The 17,374-nt window shown below is 39.8% G+C and overlaps 1 non-coding gene across 1 annotated transcript; it reads left to right on the top strand.

The window, feature by feature from the left end:
* Nucleotides 1-8,552: 8,552 nt before the first annotated feature.
* On the top strand, nt 8,553-8,716 carry LOC117078696. The gene has a single exon (XR_004435124.1). It is a non-coding gene; the product is annotated as a U1 spliceosomal RNA (small nuclear RNA).
* Nucleotides 8,717-17,374: the final 8,658 nt, after the last annotated feature.

Below are 17,374 nucleotides of genomic sequence, written 5' to 3'. Positions count from 1 at the left end.
CTTCCAATTCATATTTGGTTAGTTGCTTCCATCTCACCTTTGTGTTTTGAGGATCTTTGTCTTTCAGCAAATTCTCTCTGCAACTTCAGTGGACTCTTCAGCTGCCTCTTTATTAGGCAAGAACTCAATTCGCCCTGAGTTTCTCCAAAAGAGAACTGATGAGTTCAAACCTAGAGATCCTGGCATGGCTTACACTAGGCACTAAAATAATGATGTGAAATTTTTCTCCCTTTCTCCTGCCTCCTCCTCCTCCTTCTTGTCCTCCCCTCACCCCAGGTTGGATTCATTCTGAGGCAGGCTTTTTCTGTAGTTTAGCAATCTTAATAGAAAAAGAGTGTTTCTCTGTGGACACATAAAAGGGAACCACAGACACTGGGGCCTATTGAAGGGTGGACAGTGGGAGGAGGGAGAGGATCAGGAAAAATAACTGATGGGTACAAGGCTTAATACCTGGGTGACAAAATAATTTATACAACAAACCCCCATGACATGTGTTTACCTATATGACAAACCTGCACATGTACCTCGAACTTAAAATAAAAGTTAAATTTAATAAATAAAATGAAGGAAAGGAGTGTTTCTCTCAAGATTTTGACTCTGTTTGGCCTAGTTTTGGTCACATGCCCATTCCAGAACCAATCAGGTTGGCCAAACTTTGGTCACATGCTTATGCCTGGGAACATGTTATGAGAGTGGGAAAGAAGTGATTCCCCAATGAAAATTAGGGTGTTGATGGCAAAGCAAAGGCTGTGGGCTGCTGGGCAAGCAAAATCTTCCCAGTTTGAGTGTTTCATCCCCACACTTACAAAGTAACTGTCAAGGAGTTTATTCCTGTCTATGAGAATTTTGAAATAATTGCTTCCCAAATATGAGCCCAGATGTATCCAGGATCGAAGTCAATGTATATAACAACAATGTACTACTCTTCCTGTTCCTAACACTTCTGAATCACCACCATCACTACCCAGTTTTTCCTTGTGGTTAATATTAAGTGAACATCAGTGCTTCCCCTTACTCTTACTTTCCATTGACAGATAATACATGTATTTGGGGTAGATAGCAATGTATCAGATAATCTGTCTTTAGTACAATGAGATTTCTGCAAGTGCCCAGTGGCTGAAACCCTCCCTCATCACTGAACCAGTTTTGCTGTAACGCTAAGCTAATTGGAAAGCATTACAGGTAAAAACAACTCAAAGTTCTCAATCTCCTCCAAGTTTTACTTATCCTTTTCCATCAAGAAGGAAGATTCGATAAAAAATTTATTTCTGGTTTTTCCATACACTAGTATGTGACCTTAGGCAAGTCTTCTCTACTTTCTAGCATCTCAGATTTTAAATATATTTTAGAAGTTGGTTGTAAGCTAAAGTGTGGTAAAAATATAATAAAATAATTTTAAAATAAGAGATTATAAGATCTTAGCTATACTTATTAAACTGTTTTAGTTTGAAATTCAAATCAAGCAAATTTGGACAATTTATTGGCTCGCAAAACCAAGGGAATGACAGGGAAATAGCTAGGCAGAAGAGACAACTGGAATTAGGAACTTGAGTGCTGTTAGAATAGTCTCATTCTGTTTGTATTCCTCTAAGCATAGGGGAATATGGCTGCCTCACAATTCACAATGTTCTCCATCAAAGGGAAACTGAGACATACTCCATTAATTCAATTTAATTAGCTCCTACTATGTAACCATCATTATTCAAGGTGATAGAGATATATCAGAGAGCAAAACAAAGTGCCAGATCCTCATGTAGCACCCAGTTCACTGGCCATAAATTTAAAATTCTAAGGAAGAACTCTCATTAGTTCTGTTTGAGTCATAGGCTTACTCCTGGGCCAATCAGTGATGGTCAAGTGGAGCTTGATAAATTGAATGGTCTTGTCTCTGGAAATTTGGATTCAAAGAATGGATCCTGAGAATTTGTGTTTTTAACAAGCCCTCCCAAGTGATTCTGATATAGGTAATTAGTGAAAGAAACAGAAAAACACTTCTCTCTTGCACAAAGGCACCATCATTTTTTGGCATTATCTTAAAAAGTCACATTTCTGTCTACATGCCCTGATGCTAGTAGCATGCTATCCTCCAGTAATACTTTCTCGTACCTTGGTATTAAGGGCCAACCATGACAATGAATGAAGAACTACACAGTGAAAATAGCAACAACCACATTGAAACAACTGTGGACCTTTATAAAGAGCTTGCATGAGGCAGCAACTCAGGCATGAGGAAGCTCACGGAAAAATGACTTTCCTTTAACATGTGTGACAAGTGATGAAAAAAATACTTTAGGTCTTTAGAATTTCTGCAGCAGCTTTTTCTTTTGGTCAGGCTACATGTTTATAGAAGCCTAATTTGCATGGGAATTGGTTGAAGTTAGAGATCAATTTAATGTGGTAGGATGACTTCTGGAATTCAATGTCCAAGTTCTTGATGGAAAGAATATCCCAAGGCATTGTAGGTAATGGAGTTAAAGCAGACATACTCAGGAAAGGCCACTTTCCCTCTCCAGGGGGATGTCCCTGCTAGGCGATAGCGAGAAGGTGCATTTTGCTCGGCAGCCATGTTGCTAATCTTATTTGCGTGCTGTGAGTGTTTTGCATGTCTGTGTCCCAAATGTGGCTGAACTGAAAATATGTTAGGGAAACAGAATTCATGAAAGGAAATTGGGTAAGACTAGTTTGGATGGCAAAGAAAAGAGATTTGATGAAACTTACCTCCTTTTTCATTTATAATTATGGCTTTTTGAAAAATCTGTCAGATTACATTTGAATGATTTCAGTAGGCATTAATCACAAAATAGTCCAAAAGACAGAATTTGTAGTGGTATAATTATTTTCACTATTTCTTACATTAAACTGCTTTTAATGATAAATCCATTTCAAAGAAAATTTCACTTGGTTATTTTTAAACATAACGCTTTTAAATATATGCTCTGCCTGCCAAGAAAAAAAACCTTTAATAGCATGCAGTTTCAGTTCTTCAGATATCACATTTGACTTTCGTAATTAATGCATATGTGTATAAAATGAATGTGTATTCTATCCTATTTGAGAAAACACAAACAACATCTTTGAGCACTTCCTCTGTATGGGAGTCTGTGAGGTATTGGATTAGGGAGAGGGTAGAGAATGGGGGCACAATGGGAATAAATCAGCTCCCACTCATAAGTACCCTTTAACCCAATGGAAAATACAGATGTATAAAAATATAAATGACTAATTGACAAATACAAAATTAAAAAACTATTAAAGAATGCTGAGTGTGTAAAACTCTGTGTATGTGTATTTATATATCTATGTAGAAATGTAGCATTTAAAAATGCCTTAAGTCGTGATTCTCAGAAACAGACCCTGAGAAGAGGATTGGCATGCAACAGATTTAGTAAAGATATTCATGGGAGACTGGGGGAACTTCTACCGGAAATGAGAGAAGCAAAAGGGAAACGATAAAATGACAAGTAAAAGTACCATTTTAGATCCAGTCTCACAGAGGATAGCTTCAATGTGATGTCAGGAGTAAACTCTGGAGTGTAAGTTACCCTTCAGAGTTGTCCGAATCTGAATCAAAGATGCTATGATTTCATAATTCCGCATCTGCAATCATTGAAAAGCAGTTCCAGTAGCCTGAGTGGCATCTTCCCCCCGAAGAAAAGCTCCCTGGTTGTTGAAAGCACACCAAAATGAGGAAGGGCCACAAAATTCCCTAAAAAGGGATCCTTGTGCCCTCCACAGCAAATGTGGAATATTTTGCCTAATTGCAAAATATGCACCATCTCTCTTTGTAAGTTATTATCATACAAGGATATTTCCACTTAATCCTGCTAAGGGGTGATACTTTCATATTTTCATGCCCTACGGTAGGCATTTAAGACATGTAATTCCTTAGAGTAGATATATAAAATGATTTACTGTTGAGTAATAAGTGAATGAATAAATTAGTGCATAAAGCAATAAAAGTCCAATTCTTGTAATATGGAATTTTCTTTGGAAGCCATATAGATGAAGTAAGAGACTATACTTCAGGAATTTACGGAATGCATAATTTAAAATTTTTCTCTTAAGCAGTAACTGCCTCATAAAAAATGCATCTCATAACCCCATCATTTTCAAAACCAGATGCTTTCTGGTGGTTTTCTATTTTGCCTGAGTAGAAACTCTGCCATGTACATGGCAAATCTCCATGCAGGGAGATGATTTTTGGTTTCAATTATTGATCCATTATATACATATTTATGGAGGGCTTAGGAGCCCTAGATGTTCAAGGACATCTGGTCCCTCTTCTGAAGGAGGGCCCAGAGTAAGAGGGGCTGCAGCACCCACAGCAGATTAATTCTAATCAGAGGAGGTGGCATACAGGATGGAGCCTCACCTGAGGGCACTAAGGGTGAGCTACACACGGTCAGTCTTTGAATGCTAAATGTGCATTTTCCAGGTGAGGAAGGAGGGGAAAAGACATTCCAGCTGAGAAGTTTTCCCATTTTAAGGCAGAAATAATAATAGCTAGCTAATATTTATTGAGGGCTCTCTTTGTGCCCAGCACTGTGTAATATGAATCAACATAGATTTGTGAAAGACCATGGGATTTTGCGGCAATGTGACTGAAGTAAGTAGAATCTGATTGCTAAGGGTCTTGTGGAATGAGGTTCATAAATGGTGTCAGAGTAATCAATATTATTAATGAACTGATTTCCTGGGATAATGAGGAGCTCCTAACAAGAAATAGAATCATCCCTTGCCTTTGGGAGATCATTACAACCATGCATCTACCTTGGACACAAAAGACTATCCACACCCATGGCCTTAAAATCAGAAACCGTTAAACACAAATGCTCATGACTATCTGCCTCAAACACAGCGAAAAAGAGGTTGGAACAAAGGTAACACTCATGACCTTGATCTTGTTAACCCCAATGATTCATTTGAGCAGTCTAGAATAACGCTGCTCAACCTTAACATGCATATAGATCTCCTGCAAATGTTGTTTAAATGCAGATTCTGATTTACAAGGTTTGGAATGGGGCCTAAGATTTTGTACTTCTGACACATTTCTGAGTGATGCTGATGCTTCCAGTCTGTGGATGACACTTTGAGTAATAAAACTCTAGTTCACTGGTTTTCAGTACAGGATGCACATTTGAACCACCTGGGAAGTTTTACAAACTACTGAGGCTTGGATTCCACCCACATAAATTCTGATTTAACACGTTAGGGGTGTGTTCTGAACAATGGATATTTTTTAAATTGCCTAGGTGATTCTAATAAGCAACAAAGACTGAGAACCATCATAGTTAGTTATAAATGCACAGGTAATTACCAAGGGTTTTTTTTAACATATTGACAAAGTACAGCAGAGAGAAGAAATAATTTTGTTGAAAAGATGATTTTGGATCACCAGGCAAGATGACCAAATAGGAACAGTTCTGGTCTGCAGCTCCCAGTGAGACCATCGCAGAAGGGGGTTGATTTCTGCATTTCCAACTGAGGTACCTGGTTCATCTCATTGGGACTGGTTAGACAGTGGGTGCAGCCCATGGACGGCAAGCGGAAGCAGGGTGGGGCATCACCTCACTCAGGAAGTGCAAGGGATTGGGGAACTCCCTTTCCTAGCTAAGGGAAGCCATGAGAGATTGTGCCGTGAGGGACAGTGCTATCCGGATACTATGCTCTTCCCATGGCCTTCACAACCCACAGACAAGGAGATTTCCTCAGGTCCCTACACCAGAGGGCCCTGGGTTTCTAGCACAAAATTGGGCAGCCGTTTGGGCAGACACCAAGCTAGCTGCAGGAGTTCTTTTTTTGTACCTCAGTGGTGCGTGGAACACCAGTGAGACAGAACCGTTCACTCCCCTGGAAAGGGGGCTGAAGCCATGGATCCGAGCGGTCTTGCTCAGTGGATCCCACCCCCATGGGGTCCAACAAGCTAACCTCCACTAGCTTGAAATTCTCACAGCTAACATGGCAGTCTGGAGTCGACCTGGGACACTCCAGCTTGGTGGTGGGAGGGGAGTCTGCCATTACTGAGGCTTGAGTAGGCAGTTTTCTGCTCACAGTGTAAACAAAACCACCTGAAATTCTAACTAGGTGCAGAACCCACCAGAGCACGGCAAAGCCACTATAGCCAGACTGCCTCTCTAGATTCCTCCTCTCTGGGCAAGGCATCTCTGAAAGAAAGGCAGCAGCCCCAGTCAGGGGCTTATAGATAAAATTCCCATCTCCCTGGGACAGAGCACCTGGTGGAAGGGGCAGGTGTGGGCACAGCTTCAGCAGACTTAAACGTTCCTGCCTGTTGGCTCTAAAGAGAGAGGATCTCCCAGCACAGTACTCAAGCTTTGCTAAGGGACAAACTGCCTCCTTAAGTGGGTCCCTGACCCCCATGCCTGCTGACTGGGAGATACCTCCCAGCAGGGGTCAACAGACACCTCATATAGGAGAGCTCCAGCTGGCATCTGGTGGGTGCCTCACTGGGATAAAGCTTCCAGAGGAAGGAGCAGGCAGCAATCTTTGCTGTTCTGCAGACTCCGCTGAAGATACCCAGGCAACCAGGGTCTAGAGTGGATCTCTAGCAAACTCCAGCAGACCTGCAGAAAAGGGGCCTGAGTGTTAGAAGGAAAACTAACAAACAGAAAGCTATAGCATCAACATCAACAAAAAGGATGCCCACACAAAAACCCCATACAAAGGGCATGAACATCAAAGACCAAAGGTAGATAAATCCATGAAGATGAGGAAAAATCATGGCAAAAAGGCTGAAAAGTTAAAAAACCAGAACACCTCTTCTCCTCCAAAGGATCACAACTCCTCGCCAGCAAGAGAACAAAGCTGGACAGAGAATGAGTTTGATGAATTGAGAGAAGTAGGCTTCAGAAGGTGGGAAATAACAAGCTCCTCTAAGCTAAAGGAGTGTGTTTTAACCCAATACAAGGAAGCTAAGAACCTTAATAAAAGATTATAGGAACTGCTCACTAGAATAACCAGTTTAGAAAAGAAAATAAATGACCTGATGGAGCTGAAAAACACAGCATGAGAACTTCATGAAGCATACACAAATATCAATAGCCAAATTGTTCAAGTGGAAGAAAGGATATCAGAGATTGAAGAACAATACAACTTAATGAAATAAAGCATGAAGACAAGACTAGAGAAAAAATAATGAAAAGGAACAAACAAAGCCCCCAAGAAATATGGGACTATATGAAAAGATCAAAGCTACATTTGATTGGTGTACCTGAAGGTGATGGGGAGAATGGAACCAAGTATGAAAACACACTCCAGGATATTAATCAGGAGAACTTCCCCAACCTAGCAAGACAGGTCAACATTCAAATTCAGGAAATACAGAGAACACCACAAAGATACTCCTCAAAAAGAGCAACCTCAAGACACATAATCATCAGATTCACCAAGGTTGAAATGAAGGAAAAAATGTTAAAGGCAGCCAGAGAGAAAGGTTGGGTTACCCACAAAGGAAAGCCCATCAGACTAACCACAGATCTCTCTTCAGAAACCTTACAAGCCAGAAGAGACTGGGTGCCAATATTGAACATTCTTAAAGAAAAGAATTTTCAACAAAGAATTTCATATGCAGCCAAACTAGCTTCATAAGTGAAGGAGAAATAAAATCCTTTACAGACAGGCAAATGTTGAGGGATTTTGTCACCACCAGGCCTGCCTTACAAGAGCTCCTGAAGGAAGCACTAAATATGGAAAGGAAAAGCCAGTACCAGCCACTGCAAAAACATACCAAAATGTAAAGACCAACAAAACTATAAAGAAACCACATTAACTAATGGGCAAAATAACCAGCTAGCATCATAATGACAAGATCGAATTCACACATAACAATATTAAACTTAAATGTAAATGGGCTAAATGCCCCAATTAAAGGACACAGACTGGAAAAATTGGAAAAAGTGTCAAGACCCATCAGTGTGCCGTATTCAGGAGACCCATCTCACTTGCAAAGACACACATAGGCTCAAAATAAAGGGATGGAGGAATATTTACCAAGCAAATGGGAAGCAAATAAAGCAGGGGTTGCAATCCTAGTCTCTGATAAAACAGGTTTTAAACCAACAAAGATATAAAAAAAAGACAAAGAAGGGCATTACATAATGGTAAAGGGACCAATGCAATAAGAAGAGGTAACTATCCTAAATATATATGCACCCAATACAGGAGCACCCAGATTCATAAAGCAAGTTCATAGAGACTTACAAAGAGACTTAGGCTCCCACACAATAATAGTGGGAGACTTTAGCACCCCACTGTCAATATTAGGCAGATCAATGAGACAGAAAATTAACAAGGATATTCAGGACTTGAACTCATCTCTGGACCAAGCAGACCTAATAGACATCTACAGAACTCTCCACCCCAAATCAACAGAATATACATTCTTCTCAGCACCACACAGCACTTATTCTAAAATTGACCACATAATTGGAAGTAAAACACTCCTCAGCAAATGCAAAAGAACGAAAATCATAACAAACAGCCTCTCAGACCACAGTGCAATCAAATTAGAACTCAGGATTAAGAAACTCACTCACATACTTACCTGGCAGGCGAGATACCATGATCACGAAGGTGGTTTTCCCAGGGCGAGGCTTATCCATTGCACTCCAGATGTGCTGACCCCTGCGATTTCCCCAAATGTGGGAAACTCGACTGCATAATTTGTGGTAGTGGGGGACTGCGTTCGCGCTTTCCCCTGATTAAAAAAAAAAAAAAAAAGAGAAACTCACTCACAACTGCACAACTACATGGAAACTGAACAACCTGCTCCTGAATGACTACTGGGTAAATAATGAAATTAAGGCAAAAATAAATAAGTTCTTTGAAACCAGTGAGAACAAAGGCACAATGTACCAGAATCTCTGGGACATAGCTAAAGCAGTGTTTAGAGGGAAATTTATAGCACTAAATGCCCACAGGAGAAAGTGAGAAAGATCTAAAATTGGCGCCCTAATATCACAATGAAAAGAACTAGAGAAGCAAGAGCAAACAAATTCAAAAGCTAGCAGAAGACAAGAAATAACTGAGATCAGAGCAGAACTGAAGGAGATAGAGACACAAAAAAACCCTTCAAAAAATCAATGAACCCAGGAGCTGCTTTTTTGGAAAGATAAACAAAATAGACCACTAGCCAGACTAATAAGAAAAGAGAGAAGAATCAAATAGACACAATAAGAAATGATAAAGGGGATATTACCACTGATCCCACAGAAATACAAACTATCATCAGGGAACACTATAAACACTTCTACACAAATAAACTAGAAAATCTAGAAGAAATGGATAAATTTCTGGACACATACACCCTCCTGAGACTAAACCAGGAAGAAGTCAAATCCCTGAACAATAACAAGTTCTGAAATTGAGGCAGTAATTAATAGCCTACAAACCAAAAAAAGCCCAGGACCAGACGGATTCACAGCCGAATTCTACCAGAGGTACAAGGAGGAGCTGGCACCATTCCTTCTGAAGCTATTCCAAGCAATAGAAAAATCAGGACTTCTCCCTAACTCTTTTTATGAGGCCAGCATCATCCTGGCACCAAAACCTGGCAGAGACACACACACACAACAAAGACAATTTCAGGCCAATGTCCCTGATGAACATTGATGCGAAAAGCCTCAATAAAATACTGGCAAACAGAATCCAGCAGCACATCAAAAAGCTTATCCACCATGATCAAGTTGGCTTCATCCCTGGGATGCAAGGCTGGTTCAACATCCGCAAATCAATAAACATAATCCATCACATAAACAAACAGAACCAATGACAAAAAACACATGATTATCTCAATAGATGCAGAAAAGGCCTCTGACAAAATTCAACAGCCCTTCATGCTAAAAACTCTCAATAAGCTAGGTATTGATAGAATGTATCTCAAAATAATAAGAGCTATTTATGACAAATCCACAACCAATATCATACTGAATGGGCAAAAGCTGGAAGCATTCCCTTTGAAAACCGGCAAAAGACAAGTATGCCCTCTTTCACGACTCCTATTCAACATAGTATTGGAAGTTCTGGCCAGGGCAATCAGGCAAGAGAAAGCAATAAAGGATATTCAAATAGGAAGAGAGGAAGTCAAATTGTCTCTCTTTGCAGATGACATGATCATATATTTAGAAAACCCCATTGTCCTAGCCCAAAATCTCCTTACACTGATAAGCAACTTCAGCAAAGTCTCAGGATACAAAATCAATGTGCAAAAATCACAAGCATTCCTATACACCAATAGTAGACAAACTAAGAGCCACATAATGAATGACTCCCACTGACAATTGCTACAAAGAGAATAAAATACCTAGGAATACAACTTACAAGGGATGTGAAGGACCTCTTTAAGGAGAACTACAAACCACTGCTCAAGGAAATAAGAGAGGACACAAACAAATGGAAAAACATTCCATGCTCATGGATAGGAAGAAACAATATCATGAAAATGGCCACACTGACCAAAGTAATGTATAGATTCAATGCTACTCCCATCAAGTTACCATCGACTTTCTTCATGGAATTAGAAAAAAAAACTACTTTAAATTTCAAATGGAACCAAAAAGGAGCCCTTATAGCCAAGACAATCCTAAGCAAAAAGAACAAAGCTGGAGGCACCATGCTACCTGACTTCAAACTATACTATAAGTCTACAGTAACCAAAACAGCATGGTGCTGGTACCAAAACCGATATATAGACCAATGGAACAGAACAGAGGACTCGGAAATAACACCGCACATCTACAACCATCTGATCTTCAACAAACCTGACAAAAAGAAGTAATGGGGAAATGATTCCCTACTTAATAAATGGTGCTGGGAAAATTGGCCAGCCATATGCAGAAAACAGAAACTGGACCCCTTCCTCACACCTTATACAAAAATTAACTCAAGTTGGATTAAAGACTTAAATGTAAAACCCAAAACCATAAAAACCCTAGAAGAAAACATAGACAATACCATTCAGGACATAGGCATGGGCAAAGATTTCATAATGAAAACACCAAAAGCAATTGCAACAAAAGCCAAAATTGACAAATGGGATCTAGTTAAACTAAAGAGCTTCTGCACAGCAAGAGAAACTGGCATCACAGTGAAATTGTATTCTTTAAAGTTCTCTTCTCCTTACAAATTCAGTTTGTCCTCCCACATTCCATTTTTAATCGTATGTTTGTTTTGTTTTGTTTTGTTTGGCCTCCATCTTTCAGTCTGGAGGATTTTCCCAGAAAATTGCTTTATTTGGTTTATCTGTTCATCCTTAAATATGATGTATTTTGAAAAGCTGACTGGAAGTTCTATGGGAGTAGTTGGGTTTTGTCGAGTATGGGTAACATGGTAATGTGGTGACATGACTGGCCTATTCCCTTGGGGAACCTTTAATGTAAACATCCACAGAGAAGGACTATCCAATAACCTGCCTGGAGGGCACAAGTCTGACTGCCATTGCTACAGGAGCTGAGTGGAACAAGAAATCTAGGAGATGCGGCATCTCAAATTTTGTCTATAAATGTTCACTTAATCCCCTAGTTTTCACACAGTACTTCTGACCTCAGCTGTGCCTGGTGTTCTCTGGTCCTGAAGTTTCTTGCCTTATCCTCTCCATAGACTAATCCCCAGTTGTTGCTTGACCGTGGGCAGAATAGTCAAATGCTGCACATAGTGAGGGAGGTGTACTGGATTCCAAATGCTTTGTACACAAAAGTTCACCCAATCCTTCTGCTTTTAGCCCTATCCTCATCCCAATTTTCAGGGTTCACTATTAGCACCAGTCCTAAGTGTTTCAGGGTGCTGCTGGGTGGATCAGATTGGTTCTCAGTTTTCCTCCCTGCCAGTTTAGAAATTAGATTTCTTAGGTTTTCTAGGTCATTTACTGCTTTCCAGTTTCCAAATTGTGTTGCTGATATCTTATCTTCTATTGTACTTACCCTTTTAGGTTTCTGTCTTTAAAACCTCCACTTTCCTCTCATTTCAGAGGAGCTTTGGGGAAAAGCAAAAAGAAGGTAATACATTTCCAGATGCACAATTCCTTGTGGAGTAAAAACTCTTTGTTCTATCTTCTCTTTGTTCTTTTGTCTTTGTTCAGTCACTGATTTTCAAGAAATAAAATCATATTCCCATTTTACAGATAGAACATATTAGGGATAGGCCGGGCACGGTGGCTCACACCTGTAATCCCAGCATTTTGAGTGGCCAAGGTGGGCAGATCACTTGAGGTCAAGAATTCAAGACCAGCCTGGCCAAAATGGTGAAACCACGTCTCTACTAAAAATACAAAAAAATTAGCTGGGCTTGGTGGTACACGCCTGTAATCCCAGCTACCCAGGAGCCTGAGGGGAGAGAACTGCTTGAACCCGAGTAGCTGGGATTACAGACATGCGCTACCATGCCCAACTAATTTTGTATTTTTAGTAGAGACGGGGTTTCTCCATGTTGGTCAGGCTGATCTCGAACTCTCGACCTCAGGTGATCCACCTGCCTCGGCCTCCTAAAGGGCTGGGAATACAAGTGTGAGGCACTGAGCCCGGCCTTATGCCATTACTGATAAGACTGATGTTAAGTTATATAATTTAACTAGGAGGTGGAAGTTGCAGTGAGCTGAGATGGTGCCACTGCACTCCAGCCTGGGTGACAGGGCAAGACTCAGTCTCAAAAAAAAAAAAAAAGAAAGAAAGGAGAAAGAAAGGAGAGAGAGAGAGAGAGAGAGAAAGAGGACATATTAGGGATAAATAAATAAACTCACTTTTCCAAGACGACAGAGTTGGAGGTGGGCAGTAGCTAAGTATATCCGTGTTGAAGAAAAATCCAATGCTGTAACACTATGCAGCTGTCACATGCCTGACATAGGTTACTGTAGCCTGCCTGCTCATTGCTTTGCAGTTGACCTCTACCAATGTCGTGGCCAAGTAATAAAAGCCAGAGTCACTTGCTGAATATGAAATGACCTGGCTAAAACATTCACATATTACTCTTTTTTGCAAAAGAAAAAAGAAAAACATTAAACTGATGTGACCTAGTATTTTTCATGATAATAACTATAATTACCTAACCAAGCTGAGTGAGCCTTGGAATTCAACTGAGAAAAACTACCAATACTAGGTTTTGGAAACTGGAAGCATGACAAATTTCTGAGTTGGATCTTTTAGAGAGAGGACAAAAGCTGAGGTCATCTAAAATTTAATTTAGTGCCTGAAAGTAGGTCTCAAAATGAAAATGATGCTTTACCATTTTGAAGCAGAATTTTCTGTATCCTGTGTCTCTTGAAGCAATTTACTGCATGGATTTCTCTTAGGTCAGCAGGATGGTTAGTCCAAGTTTAAGCCAAGCACAGTTCACAGTCAATTTCTGCTCAAATTCATTACTTTTGCAGCTAGCTGTCAGCCTTATTGCATCGGTAGGAGTCAGACTAATATTGCCAGCAGATCATGTCATAATTTGTTACTGAAACTATTCATTACTATCTTTGCCATTTCTTTATTTATTTGAGATATAATCTGTATCTCCCTTATTAAAATGTGTCAGATATGCTGATGTTCTGTATAACTCAGTTGTATTCTCCTGACTTTATGGATGAAATGAACCTATATAACAAAGCTAGGATTACTCTATAAGAATGCGTCTGAGTTAATTATACTTCCTGTTAGTACAAGTCTATTCTAAAATGCACTTAATTGCATTTGCATACATTTATTTTGAAGCTGGTCATTGTTGGTGGTTTGTGGCTTTGCTCTCAGGAAGAAGGGTGCTATATTTAAAGTAATCGATAAAGAATAAATACACTTGAAAAGGAGTTTATACTTTGGTGTTCTTAGAGTGAAGATTTGGGAAGAGAAGTTCTGCAAATGTGACAATTCGATTTTACAGAAAATTGGGTCTCGGGTAATTTAGTGACTTTCTCCCATAATGCTCAGTTACTTAATGGTGGAGCTAGGAGTAACCAGTTCTCAGGTGCCCCAGGCCCATTCTCTTTCTACTTTACTATGGGAGCAGGATCTTACAGAAAAATTTTCTCTATGTAACTTACTTTTCATAAAATAATAATAATTAATAACTTGATTTTTTTATTTTTATTTAGAAATAATATAAAACTTACAAAATAGTTGTCTGTACAATACACGTGACTTTCTGTAGTTTAAGACTTTTAGTTTATTTATTAGTTTGAAAACAGTTAAGATAAATACCTAAATTTCCCATACTTCATTTGTAGATTGGATAAGTTTTATTATTTATAATAACATTTAAGTGTATATAAGTATAAACACAGGTCTTCCATTAAGTTGAGCCATAATCTTAACATACATTATTTATAAATTTGGTTCTTATAAACTTTAGACAATATTCCATGTATTTGGATTGATAGCTTCACCACTTACACCAGCTGGGTACAGTTTTATGATGTATGTCCTTGTTTCTCTGTCAAAGTGTTATTATAAAGTATAAAACACATAACTTTCTACGTTTAGATAGATCAATTTTTAACATTTTACGAGTATGTGTCACAGACACACAAACACACTGAAATACCTGAATGAAGAGACAGACAGATGCAGCTAACTTCATATATTTCCCAAGAACAAGAGATTTCTGGGCCAGGCACCATGGCTCACACTTGTAATCTCAGCACTTTGGGAGGCCAAGGCAACAAGATCTCTTGAGCTTAGGAGTTGAAGGTTACAGTGACCTATGACCAAGCCAAAGTAAGGCAGCCTGAGTGACAGAGCAAGACCCTGTCTCTAAAAAATATTAAAAGAAAAGTAAACAAAAGAAAGAAAATTCTCTTACAAAACCATAGTACACATATCCAATTCCAGAAACTTAACATTGATACCATACTCTTTATTATATAACATACAGTCCATATTCAGTTTTCACAGCTGTTGCAACAATGTTTTTCTGGTCATTCTACTCCTTTTCCTCCTAAATCTAATCCATGTTCATGTGTTGCACTTAGTTGTCACGTCTCTCTAGGCTCCTTTAATATGGACTTGTTCTCAGTCTTTCTTTGTGTTTTACGACATGGACATTCCTGAAGAACACAGGCCTGCTGTTTTGTAAAATATCTCTCAGTTTGGGTATGTCTGATGTTTTTTCCTGATTACAGTTGGTTTAGGTACTCTTCTGGCAGAAATATGACTTAAATGGCTCTGTGTCCCTGTTAAAGCATCACAACAAGAGGCACAGGATGTTGGTTTGTCCATCATTGGTAATAACAGCTTTGGCATTTGGTTAAGGCCGGGGTGGGGGGTCTTCCAGGTTTCTTAGCAGGTTATTTTCAGCACAGCATGAGAAGCAAGAAAGTCTACATGGCAGGAAGTACCTAAAATCCATTTGTGGGCTAAACTAGAGGGAACGCTGACATTAACTAGGGTTAGACAGGGTTACTTGCAGTGCCAGCCAGTGTGATTCAGCCCTCAGCTTGTACTGTTCTCCAGCCCTCCTTCTCCTGCCAAACTCTACGGCCTGATTCAATGGCAGTCTTTGATGGGGCCTGCTGAGTCACTTTCTTAGGAGCCAATGCTATGTAGGTATTCCTTCCTCCACAGGAATTCAAAAAATATTATCTCAAAATCTAAAAACACATGAGTTGGATGACACTATGGTCTGCATATTCTGAGTCCTTTATTGATTGGTTGCAGAGATGTTTGATTGATAAGCCTGGCCTTAATTGAGCTTACTTATGCTTATGTAATAGGCAATAATAATAGCCCCAAGGAATATATTTCCCAAGGCACTAACCATAGTAACAGGGACCCCTTCCCTTGCCCCATTTCCTTGCCCTGTCCTGTGCTAAGGTAATTGGCTGAATAGAATAGAGCTTGAGCTGGGCCCGGTGGCTCATGCTTATAATCCCAGCACTTTGGGAGGCTGAGGCCGGTGGATGGCTTGAGCTCAGGAGTTCGAGGCCAGCCCAGGCAACATGGCGAGACCCTATCTCTACTAAAATTACAAAAAATTAGCCAGATGTGGTGGTGCATGTCTGTGGTCCCAGCTACTCAGGAGGCTGAGGTGGGAGGATGGCTTGAGTACAGTGGGGCAAAGGTTGTAGTGAGTCGAGATCACCCCACTGCACTGCAGCCTGAGTCACACAGCCAGGCCCTTTCTCAAAAAAGAAAAAAAAAAACATCGAGAATAGAACATGAAAAACACAGTTGCGGTTGTTTTCCTCAGGGGAGCCATCTCACTCTAATGGAGGTTCTACCTCCTACCCACCCCTATCCCCTGCCTTTCCTCTTATTAAGCTGGGATAATGTTAAACATTTTTTACTTGGCACAAATATTCATTCTTGATCACAAATCACTGGGTTATCTGAGAAAGTGAAGTCATATAAAACTATGGGCCTTCAAATAGGATACTCCACCCTCTTTGGGGGCTGATTAGAAACTAACATGAATCAAATAAAACAAAATGAATGAAGTAGCTCTCTGTAGAAGTGTTTACAGGCCCAACTTCCAAACTTCATAGTTATTTAATCATGGATTGCTATTGGGACTGGAGCTTCTCCCACATTTTAGAATGTTACAGTTTAAAAAAAGAGTGTTACAAATGATCAATCTGCTAGCTGCCTCAGTTTCTTCATTACAAATGAGAATACCTGATCTAAAGAGACATGTTTGGAGCAAAGTTGAATTTATTTGGCCTTCTGTTCAAGTCAAGCAGGTTTAGCTTGGAAGAAACTGAATCACACATAAACTAAAAGTGGGGCTGCTCATGGATATGAGACTGTGCCTTGCGAGTTGGTAATACAGAGGAGTTGTTTTCTCAAAGCCTTTTTGGAGAAAGTCACCATAGGAGTTGTTTGTTCTTTACCCCAAATCTCCATAGTTTCTGCGACTCTGCTAAATTTCACGTCTGCTGCTTTCTGTTTTCTCACCCTCACTCTTGCTTTTAATTTCCCAAAAAAATCTGGTAACACCAGGGGTAGTATCTTAGCTTGAGTTCTCCCAAAAGATGATCCTGGGAGAAGGGTTTGGATACAAGCAGTTTATTTGGGGAGTGTCTTAGTTTGGGCTGCTATAACAAATTACCGTAGACTGGGCAGCTGAAAGAAAAATAGTATTTTTTTCACTGTTTTGAAAGCCAGCAGTCTGAAATCAGGATGCCAGCATGGTTGGGTGCTGGTAAGAGCTCTCTTTTTGGTTTGATAATGGTAGTCTTTTTGCAGTATCCTCATATGGTGGAGAGCAGAGAAAGAGGAAAACAACCTCTCTCGTGTCTTCTCAGTGCACTAATCATATAATGAGGGCTCCGCCCTAGTGACCTGATTACCTTCCAAAGGCCTCATCTCCAAATACTATCATACTGAAGATTAGCATTTCAACATATAAATTTTGAGGGGATACAAACATTCAGTGCATAGCAAGGAGTAAT

This window comes from Trachypithecus francoisi, unplaced genomic scaffold, assembly GCF_009764315.1.
Source record: "Trachypithecus francoisi isolate TF-2019V2 unplaced genomic scaffold, Tfra_2.0 Lachesis_group6, whole genome shotgun sequence".
Taxonomy (NCBI): Eukaryota; Metazoa; Chordata; class Mammalia; order Primates; family Cercopithecidae; genus Trachypithecus; species Trachypithecus francoisi.
This window is presented reverse-complemented; position numbering and strand designations above follow the sequence as displayed.